The sequence below is a fragment of the Amblyraja radiata genome, chromosome 45 (genome assembly GCF_010909765.2).
Source record: "Amblyraja radiata isolate CabotCenter1 chromosome 45, sAmbRad1.1.pri, whole genome shotgun sequence".
Lineage (NCBI taxonomy): Eukaryota > Metazoa > Chordata > Chondrichthyes > Rajiformes > Rajidae > Amblyraja > Amblyraja radiata.
The window spans coordinates 3,413,118-3,437,188 of record NC_046000.1 but is presented as its reverse complement, the minus strand read 5'-3'; the positions used below and the strand labels follow the sequence as shown (position 1 = coordinate 3,437,188).

The window sequence follows — 24,071 nt, the reverse complement described above, 5'->3', positions numbered from 1 at the left end:
GGCATTTCTCTCTCTCTCTCTCTCTCTCTCTCTCTCTCTCTCTCTCTCTCTCTCTCTCTCTCTCTCTCTCTGTCTCTCTCTGTCTCTGTCTCTGTCTATGTATGACTCTCTCTGTCTGTCTTTCTCTCTCGCTCTGTCTCTGTCACTGACTCTCTCGCTCTGTCTATGTCTGCCCCTCTCTCTATCTCCCTCTCCCTCTCACTATCTCTCTTTATCTCTCGCTCTCGCTCTCTCTCTCCTGAATCAGGCTACAAGAAGGGACAGATAAACAGCATGACTCAAGCGGTGTCCTGGTATATGCGTCCCACAGCTCATTTCACACCACCCTTTGGTGAAACAGTTACCACTCGGATTACTATTAAATGTTTGCGCCTTCACAGCCCTATAGCCTCTGGTTCCCGATCCAACAAGTTAAGGGACTATGTGCGTCCATCTGATCTGTTTCTCACGATGGGCTAATTTTCCAAGAAAATAAAACCATTCGGAGCAACTCAGGAGGTCCCGGGCCATCCAATGAGAATATGGACCGTTGACGTTTCTGTTCGGGACCCTCCTCAGATTGATCGCATGGATGGGAGGGGAGAGAAAGCTGAAAAAAGTGCCGGAGCAGGTACAGGTGAGCAGGTGTTGTTGATGCGCAGAAGCTTGGATAAAGGCCGAAGAAGAACTCTCGCAAAGCATGGGAGAAAAGGATCAGGGATTTGAGAACTCTGATGCTAGGGGAATGGCGGGGTTAGAATTGTTTTGATATAGAAATGTAGAAACATAGAAAATAGGTGCAGGAGTAGTCCATTCGGCCCTTCGAGCCCGCACCGCCATTCAATATGATGATGGCTGATCATCCAACAGTGTCCTGTACATGCCTTCTCTCTATACCCCCTGATCCCTTTAGCCACAACGGTCACATCTCACCCCTTCTTAAATATCGCCAATGAACTGGCCTCAACTACCTTCTGTGGCAGAAAATTCCACATATTCACCACACTCTGTGCAAATATTTTTCTCATCTCAGCCCTAAAAGATTTCCCCTTATCCTTAAACTGTGACCCCTTGTTCTGGACTTACCCTTCATCGGGAACAATCTTCCTACATCTAGCCTGTACAACCTCTTAAGAATTGTGTAAGTTTCTATAAATTCCCCCCTCAATCTCCTAATTCTAGCGAGTACAAGCCGTGTCTCTCCAGTTTGTGTGGGAAAGTATGAGAAACAGGGAGTTGCGGAGGGAACTGTCTCCGCGGAAGGCGGGAAGTGGTGGAGATGGAAAGCTGTGATGGGTAATAGTATCAAAGTGTAGTTGGCGGAATTGATGGACCATTATATGTTGGATGCCTGGCTGGTGGGGTGAAAGATATGGGACAGGTGAAGCTTCATTGTGGTTGTTGGGAAGAAGTGAGAGTGATAGCAGAGCGATGATACATAGACGTGGTGAGAATCCACATATGATATGAGGGCGAAAACATGTTAATTAAATAACTAGTTCATAGGACAGAAGTGAGCACGGATCGGACAATATTCCAAGACGCAGGTACTTGTGTTACCTCTTGTCCACAATATTCAGTCAGTGACTGAAGGGCCTGACCCACGAGCATGCGACTTCATGCGGCAAGCGCGACTTAACGTGGTCGCTTGAGCCGTACGCCCTCGCGGGGCCGGTCCCACTTCGATCGCCGGACCCGTATGGAGTCGTGCGGAGCTGGTCTCGACATCGCGCGGGACTCCGAAAAGCTCACACTGTCCAAAAATTCCGCGCGGCAACGGCCTGCCGCGGACCGTACGAACCGCCTCGACGAGTGTGCGCAGCGTCCACAATCAATAGCCCGTTCTTGCCTTCTCCCCATATCCCCGATTCCGCTATCTTTTAGAGCCCTATCTAGCTCTCTCTTGAAAATTTCCAGAGAATCGGCCTCCACCACCCTCTGAGGAAGCTAATTCCACACTCACAAATCTCTGTGTGAAAAATTGTTTCCTCGTTTCCGTTCTAAATGGCTTCAAATAACAACTTCTCCACAATCCCACAGGTACTAATCTGAACTACTTCTGCAAGCAATTTAAAAATATATATTTGTATTAGAACCAAGTACATATCATAATAAAACATTTCATGTGTACCAGTCATACATTGCTAATATTATCAGTTATATATTGACTCTGCTTCTAGTTTTTTTATAGATAGAGAATAAGAAAGAAAAATATACATGATTAAGAATAAAGGAATAATTTACGAATAATACAACATTGGAGATAGGTTCGTAAATTATAAAGTATAACTTCTCATCTAATCCTGAGTTCGAGCTTCAGTCAGGTTCCCGTGCTGAACCAACCTAACCTTTCAAATAGTCAATAAATGGAGACCATATTCTGACAAAAAGTTCTTGTTTGTCCGTTAAGACAAGTCTAGTTCTTTCCAAATGTAAGGTCTCCGATATTTCCACAATCCACATTTTAATTGTGGGGATTATAGGACCTTTCCAAAATGTTAATATCAATTTATTCCCAGTTAATATACTATAGTCGAGAAAGTTTATTTTGGCCTGCTGTAAGTGTTAGGGTTTGTTCTGATATTCTTAGTATTATTAGTTTTGGGTCGGGATCCAATTGGGTGTTGACAACTTCAGAAAATATTCTAAAAATATCCGTTCAGAAATTTTTGATTTTCATATAGTTTACGAATGTATGAGTTAAATTAGCCTCTAAATGCTGACATTTATCACAAATTGGAGAGATATGTGGGAATATTCTATTTAGTTTTGTTTTAGAGTAATGTAATGTATGTAATACTTTAAATTGTATTAAATAGTGTCTGGCATTTAACGAGCATTGATGTATATATTATAAACTTTCGTCCCAAAATGTCTTTCATTATTAGTTGGCCTAGTTCCTTTTCCCATGTTTGCCTATATAATTCCGTCGGTGGTGCCTCACAATCTAATAGGATATTATAAATATGAGATAGTAATTTATCTGTATTAGGATGTTTATTCAAACATTCATCAAGAGTTTCTGGATTAGTTCTATAGTCTTGTGTATTTGATTAAACATAATCTCTAAGTTCTAAATATCTGAAAAAGTCATTTGAGTGAAGTCCATAAGCCTGTTGTAACTCCTGAAATGAGAGAAAGGTGCCTTTCCTACAGAGATGTTTCATCTTTTTAATTCCATAATTTTTCCATTATGAGAAATTATCCAATTATCCAATGAGGTTTATTTAAAATGGGAAGAAAGAGTGATAAATTATCCAATTTTAAGTCGTTTTTAATTGTTTCCAAATACATATACCACTGTATATTATAGGGATTTCACTATAGGCTTTTTTGTACGATTTCGTGGGAGCAAAATCGAACCAATTTCAAAATGTAAACAGTCTTCCTTTTCCGTCTTTGACCAGTCTGGTTGCTGGTTCATTTCTTCGAACCAAAAGACCATATTTTTAATATTACAATTTAATTGTTTCCACGTCAGCAGGGCCAGAGCAGTGAACCGTTCTCAACCTCCTTCAACGCTTCCATAGGTCATAGCAGAAGAATTACGCCATTCAGCCCATCGAGTTTACTCCATCATACAATCTTGTCTGGTTTATCTTTTTCGCTCAACCTCATGTTCCTGCATTCTCTCTATAGCCATTGACACCAGTACTACTCGTGTATCTGTCCATCTCCACCTTAAAAATATCCAACGATCGGCTCCACAGCCATCTGTGGCAATAAATTAAACAGATTCATTACACTATGACGAAAGAAGTCTGTCCTCATCTACTTTCCAAAGGTGCATTATTTTATTATATCTCCATTTGTGCAACACTTTCCAAATAATTGAAACACGCTCCACGCATTCGCTCCATTCCAGGACTTTCACTATTCTGCAAGCTTCACTGAGGGCCCCCTTCACCCCTCTAAACCTCAGCGAATATAAGCCCCAATCCACCGCTGGATCTTTCTTGAAAACATCCTCTGCTCCCTCATCCACTTTCAGATACGGGACACAGAACTGCTCATATTACTCCAAATGCGGTCATGGCAGGGCATTATGATCCTCAGGATTACAAGATTTTTCTTCTCCAGCCTTCTCGAAATATTGCATTTGTCTTCCCGACTACCGATTCAAATTGCAAATTAAACCTTTGGAAATCCTGCACCAGCTCTCCGAAGTCCTATTGCACCCCCGTTTGCTGAATCCTCACCGTTGCGAAAATAATCTACGCCTTTATTCTTACTACCATAAATTCATCACTCCACACTTTGCTACACTATATTCCATCTGCCAATTATTTGTCCACTCTCCAACCCCGCCCAAGACTTCCTGCTTTCCCTACAATTCAGGCCCTTCTGCCTAGCGTTGTGTTATACGCAAACGTGGCCATGAAACCTTCCGTTCCCTTATCGAAACCATAGAAACATAGAAACATTGAAAATAGGTGCAGGAGGTGGCCATTCGTCCATTCGAGCCAGCACCGCCAATCATTGCGATCATGGCTGATCGTCTGCAATATAGAAACATTGACAATATGGTCATTACGAAACAATGGAAGAGTAGCGTCCGCAGTATCAACACACTGCGGAACACCACTGGTCACTGGCAGCCATCCAGATAAACCTCCCTTTATTCCAATTATTTGCCTTCTACCATATCAGCCAACGTTTATCCATGCCGCCATCGTCCCTCTAATATTATCCCCATCCTTTAGCAGCTTCTCGTGTGGAACCTTATCAAAGGTATTTTGAAATCCAAGTAAATATCAAATATTCCTTTGTCTGGCCTGATATTTAATTCCTCAAAAAAATCCAATAGATTCGTCACTGGCATTCTCTTCTCAGTGCTGTTTAACACACGGGATACAGAATAATACTTGGTCCCAGACGAATTTTATATCGCAGGTTCATTACTGTTTCCTCAATTTTTTCCAATTTCTAACCCTTGAGATTGCATGAATTATTCTGTTATTCTGCAGCCATGTCCTGTCAGATTCAAACATTCCGCATAATCATTCGTAAGTCTTACCATTGCTAATGCTGTAAAATATGCCGCATTTACAATACTATCTCAAGTTTTGCATGGCCAAGAACTTTGTTTATTTTCCTCCCAGCGCCACTTGGTCATCGACTTCAATGCTCCCAGTGTACGGTTCAAGCTCTTACTTTTTCCAAGCTTTCAACTCTTTCCTTGAAAATATTCTGTGAATGAATGCGAAGTATTTGTTTTAATTCTCATGGGTGATTGCGCGACATTTTGCAATTTGAAGGAATGTGAAATCAGGAAAGTAAGTGGCGAAATGGTAAAATGTATGTGCGGCAGTGAACAAATCAAATCCTGAGGATTCTGCTTGCTTGCCAGCATAATTGGCTGTTGGCCAACGTACAAATATAGCGGAGTAGAAAATTATTAGCAGCAGGTATCTAAACATAATTTCAGGATCAATTTATGTGACACATGTTGTACCTTTGCTTATGCAACGTGTCGTTGAGGCATCCCTCAGGTCTCATTTAATTCTGACCTTGCAAAACGTATATTCATCAGGAATATTTAGCTTGCTGCATCCCTTGTTTTAATGTTTGAAACATATTACGTTTCTTTACGATTACTTCTGCGATTAATTGCAACAAAACCATTCACTACAACGTATTTCCAGGAAATGATAATGTCTTTATTGTTCAATACAGAAACACCATTTATATCTTGCCATATATTATATTATTGCCATAGAGGGAGTGCAGAGAGGTTCACCAGACTGATTCCTGGGATGTCAGGACCTTCATATGAAGAAAGACTGGACTCGATTTGTACTCGCTAGATTTTAGAAGATTGAGGGGGGACCTTATAGAAACTTACAAAATTCTTAAGGGGTTGGACAGGCTAAATGCAGGAAGATTGTTCCCGATGTTGGGGAAGACCAGAACAAGGGGTCACAGTTTAAGGATAAAGGGGGAAGTCTTTTAGGACTAAGATGCGAAAAACATTTTTCACACAGAGAGTGGTGAATCTCTGGAATTCTCTGCCACAGAAGGTAGTTGAGGCCAGTTCACTGGCTATATTTAAGAGGGAGTTAGATGTAGCCCTTGTGGCTAAATGTATCATGGGGTATGGAGAGAAGGCAGGTACCGTATACTGAGTTGGATGATCAGCCATGACCATATTGAATGGCGGTGCAGGCTCGAAGGGCCGAATGGCCCACTCCTGCACCTATTTTCTATATTTCTATGTTTCTATATTTTAAATCCCTGTTTATTCCATTCCCGGCAGTGATCGTGGTGACAATCGTAGTCCTGTCCCGTGGAAAGTGCGGTCTCTCGAAAGGAGTCACTATCTATTTGGTCGCCATGGCGACGGCGGATCTACTGGCCGTTGTCATTGACCTGATACTGAAGCAGTTACCAATTGTATTTCAGCATCGTATTGTTTTCTTGTGGAATCTCCCCGTGTGTAATATCCACGCTGTCCCGCTTTATGCGACCACCGACTGTTCTGTCTGGTTCACAGTCACGTTCACCTTTGATCGGTTTGTCGCTATTTGTTTTCAGAAGCCGAAAAGTAAACACTGTACCGCGAGAATAGCTGCCGTGGTTGTGGGGACAGTAGTCGTGCTAGGCCGTTTAAACAACATATTTTGGTATGTCATGCTCACAACGGAACATAATTTTGTTGATGTCCCTTGGTTTTGTCGCGAGGCGCCAGATGTCTATTGGTCAGTGGTCTGGGGATCAAACGAGCTCCTTCATTATTTCCTGACCCCTGTGATCCCATTGCTGCTTGTTTTCCTGCTTAACGTTTTAACCATCAGACATGTATTTGTCGCCAGCAGAGCCCGCGGGAGGCTCCGGGGTCCCATCGGTGGGGAGAGTCCCAGAGACCCGGAGATGGAGAAACGCAGTAAATCCCTGATTTTACTGCTCGTGATCTCGGGGAATTTAATCCTGTTATGGGCAATGTGGATGCGACTGTATATGTCCTTCGATGCGATTCCACGGCCACCAGATTCTGCACGAGAACTAGGCTCAATGCTGCAGCTCCTGTGCTGTTACACAAACACTGCCCTTTACGCCGTGTATTTGATTAAACATAATCTCTAAGTTCTAAATATCTGAAAAAGTCATTCGAGTGAAGTCCATAAGCCTGTTGTAACTCCTGAAATGAGAGAAAGGTGCCTTTCCTACAGAGATGTTTCATCTTTTTAATTCCATAATTTTTCCATTATGAGAAATTATCCAATTATCCAATGAGGTTTATTTAAAATGGGAAGAAAGAGTGATAAATTATCCAATTTTAAGTCGTTTTTAATTGTTTCCAAATACATATACCACTGTATATTATAGGGTTTTCACTATAGGCTTTTTTGTACAATTTCGTGGGAGCAAAATCGAACCAATTTCAAAATGTAAACAGTCATCCTTTTCCGTCTTTGACCAGTCTGGTTGCTGGTTCATTTCTTCGAACCAAAAGACCATATTTTTAATATTACAATTTAATTGTTTCCACGTCAGCAGGGCCAGAGCAGTGAACCGTTCTCAACCTCCTTCAACGCTTCCATAGGTCATAGCAGAAGAATTACGCCATTCAGCCCATCGAGTTTACTCCATCATACAATCTTGTCTGGTTTATCTTTTTCGCTCAACCTCATGTTCCTGCATTCTCTCTATAGCCATTGACACCAGTACTACTCGTGTATCTGTCCATCTCCACCTTAAAATATCCAACGATCGGCTCCACAGCCATCTGTGGCAATAAATTAAACAGATTCATTACACTATGACGAAAGAAGTCTGTCCTCATCTACTTTCCAAAGGTGCATTATTTTATTATATCTCCATTTGTGCAACACTTTCCAAATAATTGAAACACGCTCCACGCATTCGCTCCATTCCAGGACTTTCACTATTCTGCAAGCTTCACTGAGGGCCCCCTTCACCCCTCTAAACCTCAGCGAATATAAGCCCCAATCCACCGCTGGATCTTTCTTGAAAACATCCTCTGCTCCCTCATCCACTTTCAGATACGGGACACAGAACTGCTCATATTACTCCAAATGCGGTCATGGCAGGGCATTATGACCCTCAGGATTACAAGATTTTTCTTCTCCAGCCTTCTCGAAATATTGCATTTGTCTTCCCGACTACCGATTCAAATTGCAAATTAAACCTTTGGAAATCCTGCACCAGCTCTCCGAAGTCCTATTGCACCCCCGTTTGCTGAATCCTCACCGTTGCGAAAATAATCTACGCCTTTATTCTTACTACCATAAATTCATCACTCCACACTTTGCTACACTATATTCCATATGCCAATTATTTGTCCACTCTCCAACCCCGCCCAAGACTTCCTGCTTTCCCTACAATTCAGGCCCTTCTGCCTAGCGTTGTGTTATACGCAAACGTGGCCATGAAACCTTCCGTTCCCTTATCCAAATCATAGAAACATAGAAACATTGAAAATAGGTGCAGGAGGTGGCCATTCGTCCATTCGAGCCAGCACCGCCAATCATTGCGATCATGGCTGATCGTCTGCAATATAGAAACATAGAAAATATGGTCATTACGAAACAATGGAAGAGTAGCGTCCGCAGTATCAACACACTGCGGAACACCACTGGTCACTGGCAGCCATCCAGATAAACCTCCCTTTATTCCAATTATTTGCCTTCTACCATATCAGCCAACGTTTATCCATGCCGCCATCGTCCCTCTAATATTATCCCCATCCTTTAGCAGCTTCTCGTGTGGAACCTTATCAAAGGTATTTTGAAATCCAAGTAAATATCAAATATTCCTTTGTCTGGCCTGATATTTAATTCCTCAAAAAAATCCAATAGATTCGTCACTGGCATTCTCTTCTCAGTGCTGTTTAACACACGGGATACAGAATAATACTTGGTCCCAGACGAATTTTATATCGCAGGTTCATTACTGTTTCCTCAATTTTTTCCAATTTCTAACCCTTGAGATTGCATGAATTATTCTGTTATTCTGCAGCCATGTCCTGTCAGATTCAAACATTCCGCATAATCATTCGTAAGTCTTACCATTGCTAATGCTGTAAAATATGCCGCATTTACAATACTATCTCAAGTTTTGCATGGCCAAGAACTTTGTTTATTTTCCTCCCAGCGCCACTTGGTCATCGACTTCAATGCTCCCAGTGTACGGTTCAAGCTCTTACTTTTTCCAAGCTTTCAACTCTTTCCTTGAAAATATTCTGTGAATGAATGCGAAGTATTTGTTTTAATTCTCATGGGTGATTGCGCGACATTTTGCAATTTGAAGGAATGTGAAATCAGGAAAGTAAGTGGCGAAATGGTAAAATGTATGTCCGGCAGTGAACCAATCAAATCCTGAGGATTCTGCTTGCTTGCCAGCATAATTGGCTGTTGGCCAACGTACAAATATAGCGGAGTAGAGAATTATTAGCAGCAGGTATCTAAACATAATTTCAGGATCAATTTATGTGACACATGTTGTACCTTTGCTTATGCAACGTGTCGTTGAGGCATCCCTCAGGTCTCATTTAATTCTGACCTTGCAAAACGTATATTCATCAGGAATATTTAGCTTGCTGCATCCCTTGTTTTAATGTTTGAAACATATTACGTTTCTTTACGATTACTTCTGCGATTAATTGCAACAAAACCATTCACTACAACGTATTTCCAGGAAATGATAATGTCTTTATTGTTCAATACAGAAACACCATTTATATCTTGCCATATATTATATTATTGCCATAGAGGGAGTGCAGAGAAGGTTCACCAGACTGATTCCTGGGATGTCAGGACCTTCATATGAAGAAAGACTGGATAGACTCGATTTGTACTCGCTAGATTTTAGAAGATTGAGGGGGGATCTTATAGAAACTTACAAAATTCTTAAGTGGTTGGACAGGCTAAATGCAGGAAGATTGTTCCCGATGTTGGGGAAGACCAGAACAAGGGGTCACAGTTTAAGGATAAAGGGGGAAGTCTTTTAGGACTAAGATGCGAAAAACATTTTTCACACAGAGAGTGGTGAATCTCTGGAATTCTCTGCCACAGAAGGTAGTTGAGGCCAGTTCACTGGCTATATTTAAGAGGGAGTTAGATGTAGCCCTTGTGGCTAAATGTATCATGGGGTATGGAGAGAAGGCAGGTACCGTATACTGAGTTGGATGATCAGCCATGACCATATTGAATGGCGGTGCAGGCTCGAAGGGCCGAATGGCCCACTCCTGCACCTATTTTCTATATTTCTATGTTTCTATATTTTAAATCCCTGTTTATTCCATTCCCGGCAGTGATCGTGGTGACAATCGTAGTCCTGTCCCGTGGAAAGTGCGGTCTCTCGAAAGGAGTCACTATCTATTTGGTCGCCATGGCGACGGCGGATCTACTGGCCGTTGTCATTGACCTGATACTGAAGCAGTTACCAATTGTATTTCAGCATCGTATTGTTTTCTTGTGGAATCTCCCCGTGTGTAATATCCACGCTGTCCCGCTTTATGCGACCACCGACTGTTCTGTCTGGTTCACAGTCACGTTCACCTTTGATCGGTTTGTCGCTATTTGTTTTCAGAAGCTGAAAAGTAAACACTGTACCGCGAGAATAGCTGCCGTGGTTGTGGGGACAGTAGTCGTGCTAGGCCGTTTAAACAACATATTTTGGTATGTCATGCTCACAACGGAATATAATTTTGTTGATGTCCCTTGGTTTTGTCGCGAGGCGCCAGATGTCTATTGGTCAGTGGTCTGGGGATCAAACGAGCTCCTTCATTATTTCCTGACCCCTGTGATCCCATTGCTGCTTGTTTTCCTGCTTAACGTTTTAACCATCAGACATGTATTTGTCGCCAGCAGAGCCCGCGGGAGGCTCCGGGGTCCCATCGGTGGGGAGAGTCCCAGAGACCCGGAGTGGAGAAACGCAGTAAATCCCTGATTTTACTGCTCGTGATCTCGGGGAATTTAATCCTGTTATGGGCAATGTGGATGCGACTGTATATGTCCTTCGATGCGATTCCACGGCCACCAGATTCTGCACGAGAACTGGGCTCAATGCTGCAGCTCCTGTGCTGTTACACAAACACTGCCCTTTACGCCGTGACCCAGACTCATTTCAGGAAACAGCTGAAGGACTCAAGCGGTGTCCTGGTGTGTGCGTCCCACAGCTCATTCCACACAAACACCATTCTTTGGTGAAACAGTTACCACTCGGATTACTATTAAATGTTTGCGCCTTCACAGCCCTATATCATCTGGTTCCCAATCCAACAAGTTAAGAGACTATGTGCGTCCATCCGATCTGTTTCTCATGATGGGCTAATTTTCCAAGAAAATACAACCATTCGGAGCAACTCAGCAGGTTCCGGACCATCCAATGAGAATATGGAATATTTCTTGTCGGGACCCTGCTCAGATTGATCGCGTGGATGGGAGGGGGGGGGAGCTGAAAAAAGTGCCGGATCAGGCACAGGTGAGCAGATGTTGATGCGCAGAACCTTGGATAAAGGCCGAAGAAGAACTCTCGCAAAGAATGGGAGAAAAGGATCAGGGAGTTGAGAACTCTGATGCTGGGGGAATGGCGGGGTTCGAATTGTGTTGATATAGAAATGTAGAAACATAGTAAATAGGTGCAGGAGTAGTCCATTCAGCCATTGGAACCCGCACCGCCATTCAATATGATGATGGCTGATCATCCAACAGTGTCCTGTACCTGCCTTCTCTCTATACCCCCTGATCCCTTTAGCCACAAGGGTCACATCTCACCCCTTCTTAAATATAGCCAACGAACTGGCCTCAACTACCTTATGTGGCAGACAATTCCACAGATTCACCACTTTCTGTGCAAATGTTTTTCTCATCTCAGCCCTAAAAGATTTCCCCCTTATCCTTAAACTGTGACCCCATGTTCTGGACTTACCCTTCATCCCGAACAATCTTCCTATATCTAGCCTGTACATCCTCTTAAGAATTTTGTAAGTTTCTATAAAATCCCCCCTCAATCTTCTAAATTCTAGCGCGTACAAGCCGAGTCTCTCCAGTTTGGGTGGGAATGTATGAGAAACAGGGAGTTGCGGAGGGAACTGTCTCTGCGGAAGGCGGGAAGTGGTGGAGATGGAAAGCTGTGACGGGTAATAGTATCAAAGTGGAGTTGGCGGAATTGATGGACCATTATATGTTGGATGCCTGGCTGGTGGGGTGAAAGGTAAGGACCAGGTGAAGCTTCATTGTGGTTGGTGGGAAGAAGGGAGAGTGATAGCAGAGCGATGATACATAGAGGAGACGTGGTGAGAATCCACATATGAAATGAGGGCGAAAACATGTTAATTAAATAACTAGTTCATAGGACAGAAGTGAGCACGGATCGGGCAATATTCCAAGACGCAGGTACTTGTGTTACCTCTTGTCCACAATATTCAGTCAGTGACTAAAGGGCCTGACCCACGAGCATGCGACTGCACGCGGCAAGCGCGTCCTAACGTGGTCGCTGGAGCCGTACGGCCACGCGGGGCCGGTCCCACTTCGATCGCCGGAGCCGTATGGAGTCGTGCGGAGCTGGTCTCGACATCGCGCGGGGCTCCGAAAAGCTCACACTGTCCAAAAATTCCGCGCGGCCTGCCGCGGACCGTACGCACCGCCTCGACGAGTGTGCGCAGCGTCCACAATCAATATCCCGTTCTTGCCTTCTCCCCATATCCCCGATTCCGCTATCTTTTCGAGCCCTATCTAGCTCTCTCTTGAAAATTTCCAGAGAATCGGCCTCCACCACCCTCTGAGGAAGATAATTCCACACTCACAAATCTCTGTGTGAAAAATTGTTTCCTCGTTTCCGTTCTAAATGGCTTCAAATAACAACTTCTCCAGCATCCCACAGGTACGAATCTGAACTACTTCTGCTAGCAATTTAAAAATATATTTTTTTATTAGAACCAAGTACATATCATAATAAAACATTTCATGTGCACCAGTCATACATTGCTAATATTATCAGTTAGATATTGACTCTGCTTCTAGTTTTTTTTTAAAGATAGAGAATATGAAAGAAAAAAAAACATGATTAAGAAGAAAGGAATAATTTACTAATAATACAACATTGCAGATAGGTTCGTAAATTATAAAGTATAACTTTTCATCTAATCCTGAGTTCGAGCTTCAGTCAGGTTCCCGTGCTGAACCAATCTAACCCTTCAAATAGTCAATAAATGGAGACCATATTCTGACAAAAAGTTCTTGTTTGTCCGTTAAGACAAGTCTAGTTCTTTCCAAATGTAAGGTCTCCGACATTTCCACAATCCACATTTAATTGTGACCTTTCCAAAATGTTAATATTAATTCATTCCCAGTTAATATACTATAGTCGAGAAAGTATATTTAGCCTTGTTGTAAGTGTCAGGCTTTGTTCTGATATTCTTAGTATTATTAGTTTTGGGTCGGGATCCAATTGGGTGTTGACAACTTCATAATTATTCTAAAAATATCCGTTCAGAAATTTTTGATTTTCATACTGTTTACGAATGTATGAGGCCCCTTTACTCTGGTCCTAGATTTTCCCACGTGGACCTACCGGAGAGACGTGAGGCTGACCTACCGGACGTGAGCACACAGTTAGCTGCAGACTCCGCCCAGGACAGGAAGGCTCTGCAGGAACGGAAGGGACGTCACGACCGCGGTGCCACAGGTGCTGTCGCCGAGGGAGGACGGACGGAGCCGCGGCTCGAGAGACTAACAGAGACTAACAGAGGCAAAGAGGTTTGCCACGCACTGCAAGGGAGCAGTGGACCAGACAGGAAGAGCGGACGGAATTACCACTAGACAGCCAAACCAGTAGGTAATTTACGGCTGGGGTGAGTACTTTCCCATTTATAGGAGGTAGGATTATATAAATAAGGGGTGTATCAATACAGTAGGGGATTCTTAAATAGGACCAGTTAATTACTTATATAAGATGGGCGGTCAGGAGATGTGCCAATACTGTGAGATGTGGGAATTTGTCGACACCATTGATGTAGAAGATCCCTACAGCTGCAGTAAGTGTTTGAGGCTAGAGGAACTCCAGCTCCGCATTGATGAGCTGGAGACCCAACTTCATACGCTGCGGTACATCAGGGAGGGGAAGTATTACCTGGATGTTTTGTGCCAGGGGATGGTCACACCGACCAGTTTAACTAATTCAGTAGGCAGTGAGCAAGGAAAGGAAGGTGTGGCCATAAGCGAGGCAGGTAGGGGGAACCAGGAGGAGATGCGGCAGGAGCCACAGCCCTTGTCCCTGACGAGCATGACCGAGGCTCTTACTCAATGTAAGGACGGGATCAGGGGCTGTGGGAGGGATGAGCAACCTGGCTGCAGCACCGTGGATCAGGAGGCCATTCAAGAGGGGGGAGTTAGAAGAAATGCCGTAGTGATAGGGGATAGTATTATTCGGGGGGTAGATAAGGTTCTCTGCGGCCAGCAGAACATGTCCCGAAGGCTGTGTTGCCTACCCGGTGCTAGGGTTAAGGATATCTCTGCGATGCTGGAGAGAAATTTGCAGAGGGAGGGGGAGGATCCAGTGGTCGTGGTCCATGTGGGGACCAATGACATAGGAAGGACGAGGAAGGAGGGTCTGCTGAAGGAGTTTGAGCAGTTAGGGAATAAATTAAAAAGCAGAACCTCGAGGGTACTGATCTCCGGATTGCTACCTGAGCCACGGGCCAAATCGGCGAGGGTACGTAAAATTAAAAAGCTGAATGCGTGGCTCAAAGACCGGTGTGGGAATAATGGGTTTGGTTTCTTGGGCCACTGGCACCAGTACTGGGACAGGGGGGATCTGTTCTGTAAGGACGGACTTCACCTGAACGGTGCTGGGACTGGGGTCCTGGCAAATCATATAACTAGGGCAGTAGAGAGGTCTTTAAACTAATTAGCGGGGGGGAGGTATTAAGGGGGGTAATAACGGCAGGGGTAGAGGAAATAGAGCAGGGTATCAGTGGGGAAGCGGAAAGTCAAAATGTGACAGGAGACAGAATGTGTGAAGATAAAGCTCTAGATGTAAAAGGGGCAAAAACGGAAAGGAAGGGTAGTAAAAATCATCTGAAAGTGCTTTATCTAAATGCACGGAGTATTCGTAATAAGATAAATGAATTAACGGTGCAATTAAGTATATATAGTTATGATATCGTGGCCATTACGGAGACATGGCTGCAAGGGGATCAGGACTGGGAGTTAAATATAGAGGGGTACTCGACAATTAGGAAAGATAGACAGGAAAGAAAGGAAGGAGGGGTGGCCCTTTTAATAAGGGAGGGAATAACGGCAATAGAGAGGAAGGATATTGCGTTGAAGGATCAGGATAGCGAAACAGCTTGGGTACAGATAGAGAACAACAAGGGGAAAAAAACATTAGTGGGTGTAATTTATAGACCTCCAAATAGCTGTGACGCTGTTAGTCAGAACATAAATCTGCAAATAGTTGACGCATGTAAAAAGGGAACTGCTGTAATCATGGGGGACTTCAATTTTCATATTAATTGGGCAAACCAAACTGGGCAGGGTAGACTAGAGGAAGAGTTTATAGAATGTATTAGAGACGGGTTCCTAGAACAGTATGTCACAGAACCGACAAGGGGGGAGGCAATCTTGGATCTGGTCCTGTGTAATGAAGCAGGATTAATTAAAAATGTCATAGTTAGGGACTCGTTGGGAACAAGTGACCACAATATGGTCGAATTCCATATTCAAATAGAAGGGGAGCAGGTTGAAACTCAGGCTAGGGTGCTTAGTCTAAATAAGGGGGATTATGAAGGTATGAGGACTGAGCTGATCAAAGTTGACTGGGATAGCAGACTCAAGAATAAGACGGTACATGAGCAGTGGTGTACGTTTAAGGGTCTACTGTATAACCTTCAAGAAAAATGTATTCCTATGAAGAAAAAAAGGGGTAAGGGTAAGAACAGTCAGCCATGGCTCAGTAAAACTATAAAGGATAGTATTCGGTTGAAGGCAAGGGCATATAAGGTAGCCAGAGATAGTGGGAGGGTAGAGGATTGGGAAGCATTTAAAGGTCAGCAAAAAATAACTAAGAGATTAATTAAGACGGGGAAAATAGACTATGAAAGGAATTTAGCGAACAACATAAAAACTAATAGTAAGAGTTTTTGTAGCTATATAAAAAGAAAAAGGGTGGCTAAGGTGAACGTTGGTCCATTGGAGGGAGAGACTGGAGAGTTGTTGGTGGGGAACATGGAAATGGCAAAGGCATTAAACGAGTATTTTGTATCAGTCTTCACCATAGAAGACACAAAAAATATTCCAACGCTGGATAAACAGGGGGCGGTAGGAATGGAGGAGCTAAATACTATTAAGATCACCAAGGAGGTGGTATTAGGGAAATTAATGAGACTGAAGGAGGATAAATCCCCTGGGCCTGATGGATTACATCCAAGGGTCTTGAGGGAGATAGCGGTGGGGATTGTGGATGCATTGGTGATAATTTTCCAAAACTCCCTGGAGGCAGGAACGGTCCCAGTGGATTGGAAAATGGCCAATGTAACACCTATATTTAAAAAAGGAAGTAAACAGAAGGCGGGTAACTATAGACCGGTTAGTCTAACATCGGTGGTGGGTAAAATGTTAGAGACAATTATTAAAGAAACACTAACGGGGCACTTGGATAAACATGACTTCATCGGACAGAACCAGCATGGTTTTGTGAAGGGGAAGTCCTGTTTAACGAATCTGCTCGAATTCTTTGAGGAAGTAACAACCCGGGTGGATAAAGGGGAACCGGTGGATGTGGTATACTTGGACTTCCAAAAGGCTTTTGACAAGGTGCCACATAAGAGACTATTGCTAAAAATAAAAAAATTATGGGATTGGGGGTAATATATTAGCATGGGTAGAGGATTGGCTAACAAATAGGAAGCAGAGAGTGGGGATAAATGGTTCATACTCGGGATGGCAACCGGTAACTAGCGGGGTTCCGCAAGGGTCGGTGCTGGGACCCCAGTTGTTCACAATTTATATAAATGATTTGGAGGAGGGAACCAAGTGTAATATATCAAAATTTGCGGACGATACAAAAATGGGAGGAATAGTAGGGGATGAGGAGGATAGGAAGAGTCTGCAAAAGGATATAGATAAGCTAGGTGAGTGGGCAACAACTTGGCAGATGAAATTTAATACTAATAAATGTGAAGTCATTCACTTTGGGAAAAAAAATGATAGGGCAAGTTATTTTCTAAATGAGGAGGAGCTGCGTTGTAATGCAACGCAAAGGGATCTAGGGGTATTATTACATGAATCACTAAAAGTTAGTATGCAGGTGCAGCAAGCAATCAGGAAGGCCAATGGAGTTTTGGCCTTTATTGCTAGGGGGATTGAGTATAAAAACACGGAGGTCTTGCTGCAGCTGTACACAGTATTAGTGAGACCACATTTGGAATACTGTGTACAGTTCTGGGGTCCATACTTAAGAAAGGATGTACTAGCCCTGGAGGCAGTGCAGCGAAGGTTTACAAGATTAATTCCTGCAATGAGGGGATTGACATATGAGGAAAGGTTAAGTAGGCTGGAACTCTACTCTTTGGAGTTTAGAAGAATGAGAGGCGATCTCATTGAAACATATAAGATCGTGAGGGGCCTTGATCGGGTGGATGCACCGAGGATGTTCCCAATGATCGGGGAAACTAGAACTAGGGGACATAGTTGCAGAATAAGGGGGGGCTCTTTTAAAACTGAGATGAGGAAGAACTTCTTCACCCAGAGGGTGGTTAATTTATGGAATTCACTGCCCCAGGGAGCAGTGGAAGCAGAAACTTTAAATATATTTAAGACTAAAATAGATGGTTTTTTAGCTGCCAAGGGGATAAGGGGCTACGGGGAGAGGGCAGGGATATGGACCTAGGTATGGTTAGTATAGTAAGACCTGAGTGATATCCTGGACAAGTGTCGATCGCCTGGATTGGGGTCGGAGAGGAATTTCCCGGATTTTTTTCCCGAATTGGACCTGGGTTTTTATCCGGTTTTTTGCCTCCCCCAGGAGATCACGAGGTTCTTGGGGTGGAGAGGGGTGATAGCGGTATAAAGGGGAGGGTAGTGTCTTGTGTTCTGTGTCTTGTGTCTACTGTTTGTGGGTAAGTGTGTCTGTTTAGTGTTCAGCCATGAGCGAATGGCGGTGCGGGCTCGACGGACCTGGTGGTCTACTCTCGCACCTACTTTCTATGTTTCTATGTTTCTATGTTTCTATGAGTTAAATTAGCCTCTAAATGCTGACATTTATCACAAATTGGAGAGATATATGGGAAGATTCTATTTAGTTTTGGTTTAGAGAAATGTAATGCATGTAATACTTTAAATTGTATTAAAGAGTATCTGGCATTTAACGAGCATTGATGTATATGTTGTGAGCTTTCGTCCCAAAATATCTTTCATTATTAGTTGGCCTAGTTCATTTCCCCATGTTTGCCTATATAATTCCGTCGGTGGTGCCTCACTATCTAATAGGATATTATAAATATGAGATAGTAATTTATCTGTATTAGGATGTTTATTCAAACATTCATCAAGAGTTTCTGGATCTCCAGTTCTATAGTCTTGTGTATTTGATTGAAATTATCTCTAAGTTCTAAATATCTGAAAAAGTCATTTGAGTGAAGACCATAAGCCTGTTGTAACTCCTGAAATGAGAGAAAGGGGCCTTTCCTATAGAGATGTCCCATCTGTTTAATTCCATAATTTTTCCATTATGAGAAATTATCCAATTATCCAATGAGGTTTATTTACAATGGGAAGAAAGAATGATAAATTATCCAATTTTATGTCGTTTTTAATTGTTTCCAAATACATATACCACTGTATATTATAGGGTTTTGACTATAGGCTTTTTTGTACAATTTTGTGGGAGCAAAATCGAACCAATTTCAAAAGGTAAACAGTCTTCCTATTACATCTTTGACCAATCTGGTTGCTGGTCCATTTCTTCCAACCAAAAGTTCATATGTTTAATATTACAATGTAATGGTTTCCACGTCAGCAGGGCCAGAGCAGTGAACCGTTCTCATCCTCCTTCAACCCTTCCATAGGTCATAGCAGCAGAATTACGCCATTCAGCCTATCGAGTTTACTCCACCATACAATCTTGTCTGGTTTATCTTTTTCGCTCAACCTCATGTTCCTGCATTCTCTCTATAGCCCTTGACACCAGTACTACTCGTGTATCTGTCCATCTCCACCTTAAAAATATCCAACGATCGGCTCCACAGCCATATGTGGCAATAAATTAAACAGATTCATTACACTCTGACGAAAGAAGTCTGTCCTCATCTACTTTCCAAAGGTGCATTATTTTATTATATCTCCATTTGTGCAACACTTTCCAAATAATTGAAACACGCTCCGCGCATTCGCTCCATTCCAGGACTTTCACTATTCTGCAAGCTTCACCCCTCTAAACCTCAGCGAATATAGGCCCCAATCAACCGCTGGATCTTTCTTGTAAACCTCCTCTGCTCCCTCATCCACTTTCAGATACGGGACCCAGAACTGCTCATATTACTCCAAATGCGGTCATGGCAGGGCATTATGATCCTCAGGATTACAACCTTTTTTCTTCTCCAGCCTTCTCGAAATATTGCATTTGCCTTCCCGACTACCGATTCAACTTGCAAATTAACCCTTTGGAAATCCTGCACCAGCTCTCCGAAGTCCTATTGCACCCCCGTTTGCTGAATCCACACTTTGCTACACTGTATTCCATCTGCCAATTATTTGTCCACTCTCCAACCCCGCCCAATGCTTCCTGCTTTCCCAACAAATCAGGCCCTTCCGCCTAGCTTTGTGATATACGCAAACGTGGCCATGAAACCTTCCGTTCCCTTATCCAAATCATAGAAACATAGAAACATTGAAAATAGGTGCAGGAGGAGGCCATTCGTCCATTCGAGCCAGCACCGCCATTTATTGCGATCATGGCTGATCGTCTGCAATATAGAAACATAGAAAATATGGTCATTACGAAACAATTGAAGAGTAGCGTCCGCAGTATCAACACACCGCGGAACACCGCTCGTCACTGGCAGCCATCAAGATAAACCTCCCTTTATTCCAATTCTTTGCCTTCTACCATATCAGCCAACTTTTATCAATGCCGCCATAGTCCCTCTAATATTATCCCCATCCTTTAGCAGCCTCACGTGTGGAACCTTATCAAAGGTATTTTGAAATCCAAGTAAATATCAAATATACCTTTGTCTGGCCTGATATTTAATTCCTCAAAAAAATCCAATAGATTAGTCACTGGCATTCTCTTCTCAGTGCTGTTTAGCACACGGGATACAGAATAATGCTTGGTCCCAGACGAATTTTATATCGCAGGTTCATTACTGTCCCTGGCTCGCCTGGGGAAGCCAATGATCCTCCCAGCAGACTAAATTCTACAAGACGACGCCTGAGAGCCAAGTCAAAGAATCCTAGTCATTATCCCAAAGCCGAAAGCAGCAACAACGACCAGCCTCAAGAGCACCTGGCAGTTGGACCTGCTCTCCGAATACTACAACTGAATGTTGAAGGCCTCTCTGCAGCCAAGCGACGCCTCATCGAAGTCCTCGCCCACCAACACTCCATTGACGTCATCTGTCTCCAAGAGACTCACGTTGGGCACAGAGGAAGCGGGCCGTTACACCATCAATGGCTTTGATCTTCTTTGCTATTCAGGACTGGACATGGCCCCTGCTTGACCAGCCTTCACAAATGGGGCAGCAGCCCAACCCCACGGTGTGCTTGTGGAGAGCAGCAAACAATGCAACACATCATTGAAGCATGCCCTCAACAAAGACTCAAAGGAGGACTTGTCACCCTTCATACAGCAGATCAAGAAGCAACTGCTTGGCTAAAGGACTTTGCATTCGCTAAATAAATAAATTACTGTCTCCTCAATGTTTTCCAATTTCTAACCCTTGAGATCGCATGAATTATTCTGTTATTCTGCAGCCATGTCCTGTCAGATTCAAACATTCCGCATAATCATTCATAGTCTCACCATTGCTAATGCTGTAAAATATGCCGCATTTACAATCTTATCTCAAGTTTTGCATGGCCATGAACTTTGTTTATTTTATAACCATATAACAATTACAGCACGGAAACAGGCCATCTCGGCCCTACAAGTCCGTGCCGATCTACTTTTTTCCGTTAGTCCTCCCTGCGCCACTTGGTCATCGACCTCAATGTTCCCAGTGTACGGTTCAAGTTCTTACTTTTTCAAAGCTTTCAACTCATTCCTTGAAAACATTCTGTGAATGAATGCGAAGTATGTGTTTTAATTCTCATGGGTGATTGCGCGACATTTTGCAATTTGAAGGAATGTGAAAACAGGAAAGTAAGTAGCGAAATGATAAAATGTATGTCCGTCAGTGAACTAATCAAATCCTGAGGAATCTGCTTGCTTGCCAGCATAATTGACTGTTGGCCCACGTACAAATATAGCGGAGTAGAAAATTATTAGCAGCAGGAATCTAAACTTAATTTCAGGATCAATTTATGTGACACATGTTGTACCTTTGCTTATGCAACGTGTCTTTGAGGCATCCATCGGGTCTCTTTTAATCCTGACCTTGCAAAACGTATGTTCATCAGGAATATTTAGCTTGCTGCATCCCTTGTTTTAATGTTTGAAAAATATTACGTTTCTTTACGATTACTTCTGCGATTAATTGCAACAAAACCATTCACTACAACGTATTTCCAGGAAATGATAATGTCTTTATTGTTCAATACAGAAACACCATTTAAATCTTGCCATATATTATATTATTGCCATAGAGGGAGTGCCGAGAACGTTCACCAGACTGATTCCTGGGATGTCAGGACTTTCATATGAAGAAAGATAGGATAGACTCGGTTTGTACTCGCTAGAATTTAGAAGATTGAGGGGGGACCTTATAGAAACTTACAACATTCTTAAGAGGTTGAACAGGCTAGATGCAGGAAGATTGTTCCCGATGTTTGGGAAGTCCAGAACAATGGGTCACAGTTTAAGGATAAGGGGGGAAATCTTTTAGGCCCGAGATGAGAAAAACATTTTTCACACAGTGGTGAATCTCTGGAATTCTCGGCCACAGAAGGTAGTTCAGGCCAGTGCATTGGCTATATTTAAGAGGGAGTTAGATGTAGCCCTTGTGGCTAAATGTATCAGGAGGTATGGAGAGAAGGCAGGTACAGTATATGAGTATAGAAGTTGGGATGTAATGTTAAAATTGTACAAGGCATTGGTGAGGCCAATTCTGGAGTATGGTGTACAATTTTGGTCGCCTAATTATAGGAAGGATGTCAACAAAATAGAGAGAGTACAGAGGAGATTTACTAGAATGTTGCCTGGGTTTCAGCAAGTAAGTTACAGAGAAAGGTTGAACAAGTTAGGGCTTTATTCTTTGGAGCGCAGAAGGTTAAGGGGGGACTTGATAGAGGTTTTTAAAATGATGAGAGGGATAGACAGAGTTGACGTGGAAAAGCTTTTCCCACTGAGAGTAGGGAAGATTCAAACAAGGGGACATGACTTGAGAATTAAGGGACTGAAGTTTAGGGGTAACATGAGGGGGAACTTCTTTACTCAGAGAGTGGTAGCTGTGTGGAATGAGCTTCCAGTGAAGGTGGTGGAGGCAGGTTCGTTTTTATCATTTAAAAATAAATTGGATAGTTATATGGATGGGAAAGGAATGGAGGGTTATGGTCTGAGCGCAGGTATATGGGACTAGGGGAGATTATGTGTTCGGCACGGACTAGAGGGGTCGAGATGGCCTGTTTCCGTGCTGTAATTGTTATATGGTTATATGGTTATATTGAGTTGGATGATCAGCCATGATCATATTGAATGACGGTGCAGGCTCGAAGGGCCGAATGGCCTACTCCTGCACCTATTTTCTATATTTCTATGTTTCTATATTTTAAATCCCTGTTTATTCCATTCCCGCAAGTGAACGTGTTGACAATCGTGGACCTGTCCCGTGAAAAGTGCGGTCTCTCGAAAGGAGTCACTGTCTATCTGGTCGCCATGGCGACGGCGGATCTACTGGTCGTTGTCATTGACCTGATACTGAGGCAGTTACCAATTGTATTTCAGCATCGCATTGTTTTCTTGTGGAACCTCCCCGTGTGTAATATCCACGCTGTCCTGCTTTATGCGACCACCGACTGTTCTGTCTGGTTCACGGTCACGTTCACGTTTGATCGGTTTGTCGCTATTTGTTGTCACAAGCTGAAAAGTAAATACTGTACCGCGAGAACAGCTGCCGTGGTTGTGGGGACAGTAGTCGTGCTGAGCTGTTTAAAGGACATATGTTGGTATTTCATGCTCACAGCGAAATATAATATTTTTAATGCCCCTTGGTTTTGTGTGGAAGCGCCAGGTGTCCTTAGGTCAGTGTTCTGGGCATCAATCGAGTTTCTTCATTATTTTCTGAACCCTCTGATCTCATTGGTGCTGGTTGTCCTGCTTAGCGTTTTAATCATCAGACATTTATTTGGCGCCAGGAGAGCCCGCGGGAGGCTCCGGGGTCCCATCGGTGGGGAGAGTCCCAGAGACCCGGACATAGAGAAACGCAGGAAATCCCTAATTTTACTGCTCGTGGTCTCGGGGAATTTCACCCTGTTATGGGTACTGTTTACAGTGTATTCAATGAGGATGCGACTGTATATTTCCTTCGCTGCGATTCCGCGGCCACCAGATTCTGTACGAGAACTGGGCTCAATGCTGCAGCTCCTGATCTGTTGCACAAACACTGCCCTTTACGCCGTGCCCCAGACTAATTTCAGGAAACAGCTAAAGGAGTTGGTGAAATCTCCTCTCAAACTAATTTCAGTGCGCATGCAGCGTTGAGATTATCTAGGAAATCCGTAGCAGCACCCAGATCCCCAGATCCCCTCTGTGATGGCCCATGACACTCCCGTGTTGACCAAGTCACTTGCGTCACTGTGCCTCCACCCATCACGTCGGTCCTTGCATCCACGGTCAGACAGGTTTCACGCCTCTTCAACATCGCTCCTCGAACGTGGGCATTGTCGTTTCCTAGCTGAAAACCCGCACGTTCCACATTACCCGGGTTCACCGGCTGAACATACTCCCATTGTGTGATATTGATTAATTCTCCC

General features: G+C 43.4%; 1 long non-coding RNA gene across 1 annotated transcript in view; it reads left to right on the top strand.

The window, feature by feature from the left end:
- The first annotated feature begins 5,407 nt into the window (after positions 1-5,407).
- Positions 5,408-24,071, top strand: part of LOC116968609 — a 21,814-nt gene continuing 3,150 nt past the window's right edge. The window contains exons 1-2 of the long non-coding RNA XR_004410484.1: positions 5,408-5,418; positions 15,534-15,536. This is a non-coding gene — a long non-coding RNA (uncharacterized LOC116968609). The remainder of the gene's footprint in view (positions 5,419-15,533; positions 15,537-24,071) is intronic.